Source organism: Scyliorhinus torazame, chromosome 14, assembly GCF_047496885.1.
Source record: "Scyliorhinus torazame isolate Kashiwa2021f chromosome 14, sScyTor2.1, whole genome shotgun sequence".
NCBI classification, from domain to species: domain Eukaryota; kingdom Metazoa; phylum Chordata; class Chondrichthyes; order Carcharhiniformes; family Scyliorhinidae; genus Scyliorhinus; species Scyliorhinus torazame.
The window spans coordinates 64372383-64382486 of NC_092720.1; positions in this window are offsets into that span (position 1 = coordinate 64372383).

Sequence of the window (10104 nt, forward strand, 5' to 3'; positions counted from 1 at the left end):
CATTTATGAGACGGGGCTTCTCACCAGGGACTTTCATTAGTGGAGACTAGCAAAGTTAATGAACAGCTTTGAATAAAGCTGGAAAAGGGATCATTTCCAAAAGACTTTTTGTTTTCAATTACTCAAAGGAGCAGATGTATTTTAAACTTGTATTTTCCCACTTTTTGCCCTCCTTTTCCGGGAGATTGTAAACTCGTGTTGAAGTGTGATTTCATGGGTGGAGTTTACCTCACTCACATAGCTTCCTGGGTGAGCCTAGACGCGAGCGTCGGCAGAGTAGGTTTGGAATGGAAATGGATTGTCCGGGAAGGATAACACAAGAGAGTCAAATATTGACCCCATCTGAAGTATATACACATTTTCTTCAGGAGGGGCTTTTTGGGCAGGAACCATAAGTAGTAGCCTAGGCTGATTATTTGCATACTAACTCTCAGACATTGAAAAAACATTCCCACTATTGTGCCAGCTGAGATCTGTTGAACTTTAATAAACATGCTTGAAAATGTAAAGTTCATCTGTTCCAATAATGAAGAACAACTGCAAGCAGATTTCCAGATTTCCTGAGACTTGTTCAGAACAACACTGACACAAAGACTTTTGGCTCTTTTTGATTGTTGTGCTCAGCCAAAAGTTTCCAATGGGACTGCTACAAAGGCTGTGCAGGTTCACTTAACACTTGGGTTTAGCTTGGATTACATTAACTCTTAAAAAGAGTTAATGCCCAAGTAGGTTTAAAACGCACTTAGACGCGCTGACCCGGGATCTATCGGGCTCCTGGCATTTACCGATCTCCCCAGGGATACCCCAGCTGAGCGTTTTTCGGTGCTGGTCCACGCAAACACGGACCAAATGGAACGGCACTCTGGGTTCTCACTCGGAACGCGCTGAGTAGTCTGGGACAGAGTGGCCCCCTGGACTTTCGACTTTAACATGGGCACCTTGGCGCTGGCACCTTGGCACTGCCACCCTGGCACTGCCAAGGTGCCCAGGTGGCACTGCAAAACCGGCAAGAACACTTCCAGGGTGCTAGGGTGGCACACCCAAGGGTCAAGGCCTGAGGGGGAACTTGTCTATGAAAGCAGAGTGGAGGGGGGTATGAAGGGTGGAGATGCAGGGCAGGTATGAAGGGGCCTCTGGAAGGTTGGGAAGGGTGAAGGGTGGGGGTTCTGGAAAGGGGGGGCCGAAAGGGAGCTTGGGAAGGCCTGAAAAGGGGAAGCCCTCAGTGACCCCATAATGGGATGTCATCCCTTTGGGGGGGCGGGGGGGGGGGGGGGCGGTAATGCTCATGTGTGTGCGCGGGGGACGATGTTATCCATGGGTGACGGGGTGTAGGGGACCCTCAAGCCCACTTGGAGATCATGGCACCCTTTCAAAATGGTGACCCGATTTCAGAGGCGCCAGTCTGGCCAGTTTAGCACCCGAGTGATGAAAAGAATTCTAAGTGTGGGCTCGCCCAGAGAGAAACTCCCCAGCGCCCGGAAAAATGACTAAAGTGTGGTTAGATATCGGTGGCGAACCCGTCAATAGAGCCGGGGAGATATTCCCAGCAAAACCCGCCACAAATGACATTTAGGAACCTGTCCGTTAGGTCGCGCTTAACATTACTGTTTGATTAGAGCTATTTTGGACCATCTGGAGTTTCTACTTGCTAGCACACACAACTTTATAATGATATATAACAGAGCATGCAAAAGATCCTGGCCGCGATTCTCAACTAAATCTCCCATCCATTGCTGTGATAGAATCCCATTTTGGCAAATGGACGGATAACCCTGCCCCTATACATTTGTTACTTACTTCTAATTCTTTGAAATTTTTTACAAATAACTAAAACAAGGTTTTTTTTGCTTTCCTTCAATTGTGTTGTTACGAGGATGTGTTCTGTTTTTTTAAAAAAAAGATACAGGGTGAAATGTTCCTTCTTTTTGGAAGTGCTGGACCAGTTGAGAAACATGTGTTGCTCACCAGTTGCATAGCCACTTTTCTCTCCACATTTGCTAGCACTGAGTAAAAGAAAAGTGCTGGAGGCATGTATCACGTGATCACACTGGCAGAGCAGGGCCTGATAGATCCGGCAACAGTGGCTCTCCAGAGATCATGGTACCTGTTTTAAAGGGTATCCCAATCTTAAAAAAAAAACAAAGATTCCCCCCCGCCGATTCAGTGATTGCGATTTACCTAGTTTTTTTTAAAATTCAGGAAGTTATCTTGTTGTTTGTTTAAGTTCAGAAATCTGACTGGTTAATTCTTTATAACTTAAAAGCGTACATACTAGGACTTCCACAGTAATAGCAAAGCATATCCTCACTAAATTCACAAAAAAGACCATTACGGTCAGACTTGAGAGTGGTGGGAAATCATTTTGTTTCTCATCACGTGGCAGTATCTGTGTTCATAAAAATGGAAGCTTGTTGTCAAGTTACTGCGAAAATCCCCTAGTCGCCGCACTCCGGCGCCTGTTCGGGTATACCGAGGGAGAATTCAGAATGACCAATTCACCTAACAAGGACGCCTTTCGGGACTTGTGACAAGAAACCAGAGCACCTGTAGGAAATCCACGCAGACACAGGGAGAATATGCAGAGTCTGCACAGACAGTGACTCAAGCCGGGAATCGAACCTGGGACCCTGCCGCTGTGAAGCAACAGTGCTAACAACTGTGCTAACGTGCTGCCCAAAGCTATGCCCCCTTGTGATTGACCCCTCAACCAAGGGGAACAGCTGCTTCCTATTTACACTGTCCAAACCCCTCATAATCTTATACACCGCAATCGTATCCCCTCTCAGCCTTCTCTGCTCTAAAGAAAACAGGTCAGATAAACACCGTCTGTTCTCACTGGAATGACGGAGGTTGAGAGGCGACCTGATAGAGGTCTACAAAATTATGAGTGACAGAGTGGATAGTCAGATGCTCTTTCCTAAGGTAGGAGAGTCAAGTACTAGGGGACATAAGTTTAAAGTGCATTGGGAAAAGTTTAGAACAGATGTGTGAGGCAAGTTTCTTTACACTGAGGGTGGTAAATATATGTAACACGCTGCCTGGGAAGGTGGTGGGAGCAGTTACGATAGTTGCATTTAAGGGACATCTCGACAAATACATGAATAGGGTGGGAATGGAAGGAGACGGACTTCGTAAGTGCAGACGGTTTTAGTTTAGGCAGGTATCATGGTCGGCGCAGGCTTGGAGGGACGAAGGGCCTGTTCCTGCGCTGTATTGTTCTTTGTTCTTTTGTTCTAATCCAAGCCTATCCATTGTGGCTGATTTAGGATTTCTGACCCAGATGATTAAGCATAACAGTCTGTTTCTGATTAAGCCACTGAAATCTAGCAGGTTATCTATTTTCCTTTATAGAAGGAGAATGGTTCTCACTAGAGGGAGATTATTCGTCCAGCTCTCAAACAGTTAAACAGGTTTCCGTTAGTTCTGGTAGGAGATTCTCCGAGTAAGTCGCTCAAACTACATTTTTACGTTTTCAGAGTGGATCCCTGCCGCTTAAGATTTTGCCTAACAAGCGTCTAGGCATTTTAAACTTACTCAATGCAACACATGAACAGTTATATTTTAGTGGGGTTTTATTATAAACATTTTAAAGTATAAAACAGAATTACAGAGTCTACAAGAGGTATGTCTGTTAACGGTTTGTCATTATTAAATCTGCTAACAGTTTGTCATTAATGTAAGCCTGCTAACAGTTTGTCAGTATGTTCTTTTTAATAAACATTTTATTGAGGTATTTTTAGTATAGTAACAACAACAAAATAAATAATGTACATGGAACGATAAACATAGTGCAAAAGCCGTCTCTCTCCCTTACAGGTCCCACTTTATTAATCCTCTACTCTAAGCTAAACTTTCCCACCCACCCCCTTCTGCTGATGATTAATTTTCCGTAAAGTAGTCGACGAACGGTTGCCACCTCCGGGCGAACCCTAACAGTGACCCTCTCAAGGCGAACTTGATTTTCTCCAAACAGAGAAAGCTAGCCATGTCCGATAGCCAGGTCTCCGACTTCAGGGGTTTTGAGTCCCTCCAAGTTAATAGTATCCGTATCCGGGCTACCAGGGAAGCAAAGGACAGAACGTCTGCATCTTTCTCCTCCTAGATTCCCGGGTCTTCCGACACCCTGAAAATCACCATCTCTGGACTCAGTGCCAGCCTTGTTTTTAACACCGTGGGCATGACATCTGCAAACCCCTGCCAAAATCCCCTAAGCTTCGGACATGCCCAGAACATGTGGACATGGTTAGCTGGTCCTCCCACACATTTTGCACATCTGTCTTCCACCCCAAAGAATCTGCACATCTGGGCCGCTGCCATATGAGCCCAATGAACGACCTTGAATTGTATCAGGCTGAGCCCGGCACATGTTGCGGACATGTCGACTCTACTCAATGCGTCCGCCCATAGATTATCCTCTATCTCTCCTCCCAGCTCCTCCTCCCACTTGCGCTTCAGCTCCTCGGTCTGCGTCTCCTCTGACCCCATAAGTTCCTTGTAAATGTCAGAGACGCTCCCTTCTCCTCCCCACCCTCTGGAAACTATCGTGTCCTGAATCCACTTTAGCGGTAGAAGCGGGAAGGTTGACACCTGTTTACGTAGGAAGTCCCGCACCTGCAGATACCTGAATTTGTTTCCCCTCGCCAACCCAAACTTCTCCTCCAGCGCCCTCATACTCGGAAAGCTCCCCTCTGTAAACATATCCCCCATCCTCTCAATCCCTGCTCTCCGCCATATCCGGAACACCCCCATCCATACTTCCCGGGGCAAACCGGTGATTATTACAGATTGGGGACCAGACCAATGCTCCCTCTGCTCCCACATGTCTCCTCCATTGCCCCCAGACTCTCAGGGCCGCCGCCACCACTGGACCGGTGAAGTACCGTGCCGGCGGGAACGGCAGAGGCGCAGTTACCAACGCCCCCAGACTGGTGCCCTTGCATGAAGCCGCCTCCATACGCTCCCATGCCATATCCCTCCCCCACCACCCACTTCCTAACCATGGCTATATTCGGCACCCAGTAATAGTAACTAAAATTTGGCAGCGCCAGCCCGCCCTCTCCCTGACTACGCTCAAGCATTACCTCCTTATTCGTGGGGTCTTGCCCGCCCAAACAAAGCCAGTGATCACTTTGTTGACCCGTTTAAAAAAGGACCGCGGAATAAAGATGGGGAGACATTGAACCACGAACAGGAAACTCGGGAGGACCGTCATCTTCACCATCTGCACCCTCCCAGCTAATGACAACGGGAGCGCGTCCCATCTCCGAAAATCGTCCTTCCTTTGATCTACTAGTCGGGCTAGATTTAATTTATGCAGCCTGTCCCGTTCTCACGCCACTTGAATGCCTAGGTACCTAAAGCTTCCCCCTACTAATCTAAACAGCAGCTCCCCCAATCCCCTCTCCTGTTCCCCTCGCCTGGACCGCAAACATCTCACATTTCCCCATATTTAGCTTATACCCCGAAAACCGGCCAAATTCCTCTGGAATCCTCATGATTTCTTCCATCCCCTCTATTGGGTCCGATACATACAGAAGCAGGTCGCCTGCACAGAGCAACACTCTGTGCTCCACCCACCCCCCCGGACCAGCCACTTCCCTCAGAGCAATTGCCAATGGCTCTATAGCTAGCGGGAACAACAGTGGGGAGAGGGGGCATCCTGTCTTTTCCCCCGGTGCAGAATAAAATAGTGCAATGTTGTCCTCTTCGTCCGTACGCTTGCCACAGGAGCCTGACACAGCAAGCTGACCCAGTCAATAAAGCCCCGCCCAAATCCCGACCATCCCAGTACCTCCCACAGATAATCCCATTCTACCTGATCAAAAGCCTTTTCTGCATCCATTGCGATCACTACCTCCACCTCCCTACCTTCCGGGGGCATCATGATCACGTTTAACAACCTTCTTACATTGGCCACCAACTGCCGACCCTTAACAAACCCCGTCTGGTCCTCCCCAATAACGTCCAGAACACAATCCTCGATCCTGGAGGACAAAGTTTTGGCCAGCGGTTTTGTGTCCACATTCAACAGGGACATCAGCCTGTAGGACCCAGACAGCTCCGGGTTCTTGTCCCACTTCAGAATCAGCGAAATTGTGGCCTGTGACATCGTCGGGGGCAGCACCCCTCTTTCCCTTGCCTCATTGAACATCTTCATCAACACCGGCCCCAATATCCCAGAGAACTTTTTATAAAACTCCACTGGGTACCCGTCCGGTCCCGGGGCTTTACCCGACTGCATGGCCTTCAGACCCTCCACTATCTCTTCCAACCCAATCGGGGCCCCCAGTCCTTCTACCAGCTCCCCGTCCACCTTTGGGAAATTCAGCCCTCCCCAAGAGGTGCCTCATCACCTCCGGTCCCGTAGGGGGTTCCGACCTATACAGCCTGCTGTAAAAATCCCTAAACGCCTTATTCATCCCTGCTGAATCTCCAACCAGGTTCCCATCTCCGTCATTTACTTTCCCTATCTTCCTGGCTGCCTCCCTCTTTCTAAGCTGCTGTGCAAGCATTCTGCTGATCCTCTCTCTATACTCATAGATCACCCACCTCATCTTTCTCAGCTGCTCCACCGCCCTCCCTGTGGTTAACAAGCCGAACTCCACCTGTAGCCTCCACCGTGCCCTTAAAAGCCGCATACCTCCTATCGATCTGTAGTACCTCCTTTACCAGTCAGTCCATCTCTGCCCTGTCCACCTTCTCCCTATGGGCCCGTATCGAGATCAGCTCCCCTCTGACCACCGCCTTCAGTGCTTCCCAGACCATCGCTGCTGAAATTTCCCCCGTGTCGTTGACCTGCAGGTAGTTCTGAATACATTTCCTCAGCCACTCACACACACCTTCGTCATTCAAAAGTCCCACATCTAACCTCCAGTGCGGGCGCTGGTTACTGTCTTTACTAACCTGCAGGTCAACCCAGTGCGGAGCATGGTCTGAGATTGTGATCGCCGAGTACCCCTTGTCCACCACCCCAGCCAGCAAGGCCCTGCTCAAAATAAAGAAATCAATCCGGGGATACACTTTATGCACGTGTGAGTAGAAGGAGAACTCCTTCACCCTCGGCTGCCCAAATCTCCATGAATCCACCCCCCCCCCCATCTGCTCTATGAACCCTTTTAGTTCCTTTGCCATTGCTGGCACCCTGCCCGTTTTTGAGCTTGACCGGTCCAAGCCAGGGTCCATAACTGTGTTGAAGTCCCCTCCCATGACCAACCTGTGCGAGTCCAGGTCCGGTATCTTCCCCAGCATCCTCTTTATAAACTCCACATCATTCCAATTTGGCACATACACATTTACTAATACCACCTGCACCCCCTCCAGTTTCCCACTGACCATAATGTAACGACCTCCCACATCTGAGACTATTCTACCCGCCTCAAACACCACCCACTTATTGATCAGGATCGCGACCCTCTAGTCTTTGCATCTAGTCCCAAGTGAAAGACCTGACTGACCCAGCCTTTCCTCAATCTAATCTGGTCAGTTACTCTAAGGTGTGTCTCCTGCAACATTACCACGTCCATCTTCAGTCCCCTTAGATGCGCGAACACGCGTGCCCTCTTGACTGGCCCATTTAACCCTTGAACATTCCAGCTGATCAGCCTAGTTGGGAGGCTCTTTGCCCCCCCCTTTCGCCGATCAGCCATCTCCTTTTTTGGGCCCGCCTCAAGCCCATGCTCTGCGCCTCCACCGGCCCACCCCCCAGGCAGCCTCCACCCCCAACCTCCTCTCTGTCCCTCAGCCCAAGTCCCTCCCTCATCAGCAGAACATTTCCCCCTCCTCCCCCCGTAACAACACTCCTTAACCCAACCCCTTTAATAAAGTGAACATATGCACACCCCCCACTGCGCTTCTGTGAGCTAGCCTGCCCAGCTAGCTTGGTGACCCCCATCCCTGGCGCCGGATAGTCTCCCACCTATTGTTCCCTCCCCACCCTCTCCCCCTCATGCAAACATACTCCAACATCGAACAATCCCCACACAATTGCCCAACAGAAAAACACCAAAATCTAAACAAGCACACATCCATCCCCCAACAGTGCAAATGAAAACCTTAACTCACTCAGCTCTGTCACTGGTCCCAAATCAATACAGAAGGCATTACAAACAGCTTCCACAAAACAAAAAATGAGAAACTTTTTTTAAAGAACAGAAAAACAAAAAAAAAAACATAGACGTTGCAGCAAAGTTCAAAAGTTCTCAGTCCACCACCAATCCTTTCCTTTTCGCGAAGTCCAGCGCGTCCTCAGGCGACTCGAAATAAAAGTGCTGTTCCTCATACGTGACCCAGAAACGGGCCGGATACAACAGTCTGAATTTCACCTTTTTCTTATAAAGGATGGATCTAATCTGGTTGAAGCCTGCTCTTCTCCTGGCCACCTCGGCTCTCAGGTCTTGGTAGTCTCCCATTCGCGGCTTCCTCGCGAGTGCTCTGTGAGCCCTGTCCACCTCCATGGGTCAGGAGAATGCCCCACCCCCAGCAGCTTCTCAAACATGTCTGCGATGTACGCCCCAGCGTCCGCTCCTTCGGACCCCTCTGGGAGCCCAACGATTCTCAAGTTCTGCCGGCGGGACCTATTCTCTAGGTCCCCCACCTTCTCCAGGAGCTTCTTCTGCTGGTCTCTCAGCATCCCCACCTCCAACTCCACTGCAGTTTGATATTCCTCCTGCTCAGCCAGCACCTTCTCTACCTTCTGGATCGCCCGATCTTGGGCGTCCAATCTTGGGCTCCAGGCGCTCAATCGACTCTTTTATCGGGTCCAAGCAGTCCCGTTTCTGCTTAGCAAATAACTTGCAACAGCTGCTCCGTTGACCGCTGGGTCGGCAAACCAGAGGTCCGGTCCTCCGCCATGCTGTCTCCCGCTGCAGCTTCAGCCCAAGCCTTCGCTGTCTTTCTATTTCTGCCTTTACGAGCACTTCTAGTCCTTCTCTCCATGCACCGATGTGGGAATTCAGTACACAATTGCCTCGGTCTTCAGTTTTACAATTCAAGTCCAGTAGAAAATCGGGGGAAAAGGTCCAAAAGTCCGACCCGAGCGGGAGCCACCAAATGTGCGACTTACTCCTTCATAGCCGCCACCGGAAGTCTGAGTTTGTCATTATTAAGAGAGTAATATACTTAAACATGAATATCCAAAAGTATCCCGTATGACTTTTAACAGATTAAGAAAAATATACAAAAGTCTTGAGAGACTTGTTTGATGAAACAGGCAGGAACTCTCTTTGCAGGACAGAAGACTGAGTCCTGGTTCTGTCAAAGCTGTCTCGTGTATATATTTTTCTTAAGCAGCCTGTCTTAGAGGCGGCTATACTTATCTGTAGATTTATGCATTTTTTCTCTCAAGTATGGTGACAGCCTGGTATCTTTTTAACCTTAAAAAAACTAGTCTATAGTAGCCATTTTAAAAGATGGCTATTCACAGGTATAGGATGCCACCATTTTTTGAGGAGGTTGTTTATAGGACATGTTATCTCTGTTTAATTGTGGTGTTTATGTCAATACATCTTGAAATATGGCCAGACTAATGGGTTCGAGCACCATGTTATCTAAATGGGCCTCTCGCTTAATTACTAATGATGTCCAGAAGAATTTTATGTTTTGTGGTAAACCACTGTGTTCTGATACTAGAGGTTGTACGGTAGAACCTGCACTACAAGTTCGCCTGTGGGTCCTGCATGCTAGCTCCGCCCAGGACCCAGGTTAGAAATATGTATGGCCTCCAGCTCGCAGCCATTTTGCCAGCTGCTGTGGGAGGCCACACATCTGATACTAATAAAGCCTCAGTTTGGATTCAACTTCGTCTCCAGTCAAATTGATCATGCCTCAATTTATTAGTATCAGATTCAGAAGATGGACCTCCATATTAAACCAGATCGCCTGCAGCTGGATCCACACGCAAGCGATGCCAGAAAGGACTTCCAGCACTGGCTAGCTTGTTTTGAAACGTATATCAACGCGGCGCCAACCCCTGTTCCAAAGGTTCAGAAGATTCAAATATTGTACTCCAGACTCAGCTCCAAAGTCTTCCCCCTGATCCAGGATGCAGCCAATTACGCTGATGCCATGACTCGACTCAAAGAAAATTATTAACAGAAGACGAACACG